The sequence below is a fragment of the Miniopterus schreibersii genome (genome assembly GCF_964146895.1).
Source record: "Miniopterus schreibersii genome assembly, chromosome: 5".
NCBI classification, from domain to species: domain Eukaryota; kingdom Metazoa; phylum Chordata; class Mammalia; order Chiroptera; family Miniopteridae; genus Miniopterus; species Miniopterus schreibersii.
In genome coordinates this window covers 43,023,464-43,029,932 of record NC_138106.1, presented here as the reverse complement: position 1 = coordinate 43,029,932, position 6,469 = coordinate 43,023,464, and the positions used below count along the sequence as shown (strand labels likewise).

Below are 6,469 nucleotides of genomic sequence, written 5' to 3'. Positions count from 1 at the left end.
TTCAGAGGTAGATACCAACTCTTACTGATTATACCTTTACATAGAAGTACAGCATATATGTATCTGCTAACTTGAAAGAAAGGAAGAGAGAGAGCAGAAAAGACAAGCTTCATGGAAAAGGTGAGATTTATTGGTAGAATTTTGATAAGTAAGCAGTAAATGGGACATGAGTTAGAGAGAATAATATAAAGTATGTTTAGCAAGAATTCCAATTAGATTGTAAGCGAGGGTACATGGGGAAAGTGGGTTATCTTCATATTGTAGAGGGTCTTGAAATGGAGGTTGAAGAGTTTGTGCTTAATTCTCTAGACAACAAGTAGCCATGAATATTTTTTAAGAGAGAGAGTCCTCTTTGTCCGACACCTTGTTGAGGCAGCAGGGTGGCCCTGGGCCCGGGGTCTCGCCATGCGGCCCAAGGGCGACAGAAAGAAGAAAGATGCTGGAAAGCCGGCCCAGAAAGACAAAGACCCAGTGAATAAACCTAGGGGCAAGGCCAAAAAGAAGAAGTGGTCCATAGGCAAAGATCGGGACAAGCTCAATAACCTAGTCTTGTTTGACAAAGCAACATATGACAAACTCTGTAAGGAAGTTCCCAACTCTAAGCTTATAACCCCGGCTGTTGTCTTGAGAGACTGCAGATCCGCGGCTCCTTGGCCAGGGCAGCCCTTCAGGAGCTCCTTAGTAAAGGGCTTATTAAACTAGCTTCAAAGCACAGAGCTCAAGTAATTTACACCAGAAACACCAAAAGTGGGTATGCCCCAGCTGCTGGAGAAGATGCATGAACGAAAGGTCCCACCAGCTGTACATTTTGAAAAATAAAACTTTATTAAATCCAAAGAGAGAGAGAGAGAGAGAAGAGAGTGTGTTCTTTTGGGTTTTTTGGGGTGGTTTTTTTTTGAGAGAGAAAGGGGGTTTTAAGACAGAGAGGATGTTATAGGAGTTGAATCAACAGCACTGACTTAACCTCTTCATGCTCACATCCTCTTACAGACCCAGTCACCTCTCACCTGTGCTACTGGAGACAGGAGGAGGAAGGGAGGGCTGGGGCTTATGGGGGAGGTGGATTGGCAGCAAGGCTTCGATTTCAATGGTATGTTTTCATGGGCATCACCTTTCCCTTCTTGGACGGGTGGATGAGTGGAGTTTCCTTGGGAGTGTTTTTCTTGGGCACTTTTATTGGGTTTCAATTGAAAACACAGGATATTGGTATGGATCTTCAAGGTTTAAGTTGAATTGCAGCCCACCCCCAAAACTTCCTTGAGGTTCTATTTTATCTAAGCCTTCAGATGCTTCCCAAACACACATTTATAGAATGCCAAAGCTGGGAGGGGCGTCCACCCTCATCCTCTTACTCCCTCTGCTTTGTGAAAAAATGAGGGAAACTCAATTCCAGTAACATGAACCTGACCATGTTCGCCTCCGTAAAACCCTTCAATGGCAGATCTTTAGAGTGACCATACATCCCAGTTTGCCCAGGACGGTCCTAGTTCTTACTTGTTGCCCTGGTGCAATTATTCGTGACACTTTCAGTCCCCAAGTTGAACCAGTTTGGATGATATGTCACTGTATATGGTCCCCCTAAGTAATGCTTTCCAATGCATGGGCCCTGGTGAAGAGACAGACATGAGGGGGTGTGGGGGTCCCAGAGTTACAGTGGGATGGGGAGCGGGGTGGTGGTGTAAGCCCATCATGGTTATATAGTTTCTCAATCAGCAGAGAGAAAAGTTAAAACAACTATGTTTTAAGGGTGTAATAAGAATGTTGAAGTTACGTATAGGAACCACTCAAAAATACTGGAACATAATGACCTACAGGACCCAGCCTCCCTCCCCCCTGCTCACCTCCTAATGCTCAGCCTCCTTCCCGTGGTCCAGCCCTGAGGGAGGGACAGTTTGTGGTGCTCTGGACTCTGCCACGCTGTTTCAGCTCTGTGCTTTTGAAAACATTTTCCTTCCACTGGAAGATATCTGCCACCCCTCCCCTCCTACCCAACTAATGAACCTTTCCTTCCGTGCTCAGAGCTGCCGCTCCCCTCCTGTCCCTGCCTCCCCCACAGAGCAGAGCTGAACTGCCCTCTTCTGAGCCTCCCTGTCTGTGTTTTCTCTTCTGTCCCATTAACACCCTAGATCAGCTGTGTTTGTTTATGTCTCTCTCCTTGGACTGTGAGCAGCCTGAGGGCCAGGGCTGACCCTAAGCTCTGAGCACCATGGCTGGCACAGGGAACACAGGAAATGCTTGTCAAGTGTATTCATTCAATAAATGTTCATTGAGCATTAACCGTGTTCTGAGCACTACGTTGCAGGGGACCCAGCAGTGCACAGAATAATCTCCCCGGCCTCAGGTGTGCGGCCACGGCGTGAATGGATGCGGCCTGCGCGTGTCTGCCGACGGGCACATCACGCGTGTGTGGACGCCTGTGTCTGCGCCGGCTCAAGGAGGTTTCCCAGAACCTCGCGTTCCTCTCAGGAAGCCAGAACACTTCAGAACAAATCCTTCTTTTTCCAGGCAGCTTCTTTGTGAAGTAAGCAGCATAAATTTCTGATCTATTTAAAAACGGAAAGGGAAGTCGGCAGAGGCTAAAATAACTTTCTCAAGGTCACTGAGGTGTATGGTTGGTCCCCCGGGAGACAAGCGTGTGCCCTGGACCCAGCTGAGCCCAGGGTGAGGGTGGATGTGAGCAGCACAGCCTGACCTTGCCCGTTCCCTCTGAGCCAGTCAGGGCACCTGGGAGGTAGGGCCTCCCCTTGGCTGAGGGTTTGGGAGGGGCAGGCTGTGTGGGTGCCTGTCACCAGGCAGGCGCCCTTTCCAGGAGCCAGTCCAAGGCCAAGAGGCTGAGCAGAAGCCCGCGTGCTGTTTGTGGTGAGGAGAGCTCTGTTCTCAGTGATTTATTTGTGAAATTCCTGGAGTGGGGAGGAAGACTTACAGCTGGGGCAGAAGCAGATAGGGGTCCTGAGGCTCTGGGAGCTTGGCAAATGATAATGCGAACATTGAAGCGAAAGAAAAGCGAGAGGGGCGTGGGGGAGGGGGGTCAGTGGGGGAGGCATGAGAGAGAGATTGAAATGTTCGGATTCTCACGCTGAGCCCTGAGCTCCTGCTGGGGAGAGGGAAGATTCTAACATTTTGCTCTGAGAATACTGAATCAGTCTTGTTCTCTCTCTCTGCATACATACCCACCATCCCCCCTCTCTCACCCCAATTCATTTCTGCCTTTAAACAACCCTCCCCACCCCAGCTCAGAGATTTTCTCTCCTCTCATTTAAAGGTTGCAAGTACTTTGGGCTGCCCTGGGTTCCCAGTTCAACATTCCCTTTTCCTGCCTTCACCGCCTCCTTAATTACAAATATGAGCACTCTTCAGGACAAAAAAGACTAGGGGTAAGATGTGGCCTCACAAAGGATGGAAGGAAAGGCTATGGCTCCTGCTCCCAAGAGAGGCATTAATCACCAGGTCAGGCTGAGGATGGAGGGAGGGCCTTAACCCCAGCAGCAGCCCAGGCCTGCCTACTCTGTCCCTGGCAGGCAGAGCTTGACCAGTCTCCCTGGAGGTAGGTATCCTCAAGTTCTGAGCATCGATTAGCTTCCATAACAGGCTCTCCCAGTTCAAAGCAAATAAGGAGCCACAGGGAGGGGAAAGAGGTGACTTGGAGGTAGGAGAGAAATGCCACCCAGTGGCTTGTCAGGCACCCTGAACGCTGAAACCCAGATTACTCAGCTACTGGCTGGCTTTGGCAGGGGCCTCTCTCCAACAAGCCCGGGCCTAACCCCTCTCCCAACACAAAGTCCTGCTGCTTTAATCCTCTGCTGGTGAGCCAGTGCCCTTTCCTCACTGCTTACCAGGACCACACTCACCTTTCCACTTCTTGAGGTCACTTGGCTCTTCTGTGTAAGGAGTGTAAGGAGGCCAAAGGGACTGAAATGGCTTTAACTGGAGAGGGACAGGAGGGTATTCCATTAACTGATGGGAGAGGAATGATGTGAGGAGGAGGGAGTCTGGAGTTTCATTTTGAAGTGCTGAGTCTCAAGTGTGGTAGGACACCCGTGTACGGTAACTCCCCTCACTCTCCATCCCAGGAAATCTGCTGCGAATCAAAAAAAATGGACAAGACCTTCCCTAGAGCTGAGCATCAGAGTCTTGAGACCAGCCTGACAGCACTTTTTACTTAGAAAGTTCATCCCAGAGTAGGGTTGGGATAGTTTGTGGTGCCTAATACAGTGCCCAGTGCTTAGCAGGTGCTAAACGGTTTTGAGGAAGGAAGGAAGGAAGGAAGGGAGGAAGGGAGGAAGGGAGGAAGGGAGGAAGGGAGGAAGGGAGGGAGGGAGGGAGGGAGGGAGGGAGGGAGGGAGGGAGGGAGGGAGGGAGGGAGGGAGGGAGGGAGGGAGGGAGGGAGGGAGGGAGGGAGGGAGGATGGATTAAAACTTAAACCAAATAGTAGAGTAGGGGAAGACAAAAGTAGAAATTAGGAGTGGGCAGAGATTGGGGACAAGGGTGGATAAATGAGAGACTGAAAGGGGTTTTGTGTCCTTGGGCAACTCATGAATCATAACCATCACCTTCTAACTGCAACATCTGGCATACATAGTTCCGTAGTTCACATTGTCTGCACATACCCTCATTCAGGGGACAGGCCTACTGGGAAGGCAATTCAGGGGATTTTGATCTCAAGTTGGAGCTGGGACCAAATGATCCAATGCTCCCATTTTCAGGTAAAGAAACTAGAGTTAAATGAGGGCAAGTGTCATTGCCAAGGTCTTGGTGAGTTGGGGCAGGGCCCATCTCTAGGTCAGGTTCTTCTGGCTCTACCTGGGTCTCTCCAGAGGATTTAAAGAGGCAGCTTTTCCTGGACAACATTGATTGATGACTGTGACTCATTAGCACATGAAACCAGACTAACCTGGCCTTTCTCTGCCCTCCCTCTCTAAATCACACCCAGCCCTGCAGCCTCTTCTAACCGCTTCTCTATCTACTTCTCCAACCTGTCTCACCTACCACACTGTCTGGAATCTCCAGTCTTAAAAGAAGCACTCATTTTTCTTGAATCACCTTTAGGGACCTCTCTTAAAAATTCTTTATTTACATCCAAATGCTCCAGAGATTGAGAGGCAGGTAGGTGTCTTATTCATCTGTCTCTCCACAGGACAGCACACAGTAGGTACTCAGTAAGAGTTTAATGTTAGGAGGAGGTAGGAAAAGATGAAGACCAAAACTCTAGGCAGCCTGGGGAGCCATGAGTTTTATGAGCTTTATGAACTCTGAGAAGGAGTTTACCTGTCAAGACTCCTTGTGGTTAAATGAGCCTAAAATTTAAATGTGACGAGCCTTGCAGACCAGGAAAAACCACACACTGAACTTCTAACCTCCTGCACTATCCTGCCTGTTTATACTGCTGTTTGAGTCCATCACTGTAGGAGGTTCCTCCTTCTGTGCCATGCTACCATCCAGCCAATAGACTGTGGCCTGGCCTGACCAATCAGAGCCACACAATTTGGAAACCTTATTTGCATGAAATGGACCAAAATGGGAACTTTGGACAGGAAGTTTCTCTATAAAAGTGGCCTCCCCTTTGTCTCAGGGGCACAATTTAGGTTGCTACCTGAATCTGTGTATTCAGGGCTGCAGCTCTTTTTGCTCAGATAAATGCTTCGATTCCTTATTACAGTTTAAAATTAATTTTGGTTGGCAGCTTTGTTTGTAGGTTTTCTCAGTAGAGGCCTACACTTGTGGTCTGGCAAGGAGAAGGGCCTTTATGTGCCTGCTAGGCAAGCACAAGGTGTTTACTAGTAGACCTTCATTTATGCTGAAGTATATGCAAAGGACTGAAGAAGGCTCCCAAACCAAATTAAAACCAAGCCAAATCAAGTTGTGGACAAGATCTAGGGAATGGGGACTCCAGCTGGAACAAGCTCATGAGCCCCTCACCTTTTAATATTAATTTTCAGAGATGCAAGCACAAACTTCCTTCAATAACAAGTTATAACTTACTTCACTTCCAGTCTAACTCTGGAGTTAATATCTCACATCCATAAATAGTCAAGAGCAGCTGTGTGACATGCACCAGCATGTGGCCATCATGTGAATTTTGTTTTGATGGCTCTTTTGGAATGGGGTCTGCAAAAATTACATATTCAGTCACTTAAATGTTTCAACCAAGGGGAAAAAGAAAAACATGAGGAATGGCCTTCAACCATACTTCAAAGATGGTGGGTAAGATGCTCTTACAAGGTCATAACCAAAGTCAAGGAGGATTTTAGAGATTTCCCCTCCTGGACTTGTTATATCCCACAGTGTTTCTTGTAATTTTGAGTGATGTCACAGGTTTTCAAAATCCAATTAAGTATACAATAGCTTAAATTTTTGCGCACACACACATAACATATATGATGCCTGATTACATACAGTTGCCATGCATCACTTTTGCTAAGAACTGGCTATGGGTCGAGAACAGACAAATCAAGCAACAAGCAGGCAACTC

General features: G+C 48.0%; 1 pseudogene across 1 annotated transcript; it reads left to right on the top strand.

Moving 5' to 3' along the window:
- The first annotated feature begins 405 nt into the window (after nucleotides 1-405).
- LOC308557533 (small ribosomal subunit protein eS25 pseudogene) lies at nucleotides 406-782 on the top strand (annotated as a pseudogene). Its single transcript has one exon. The product of its transcript is annotated as a small ribosomal subunit protein eS25 pseudogene (transcript).
- The last annotated feature ends 5,687 nt before the right edge of the window (nucleotides 783-6,469 follow it).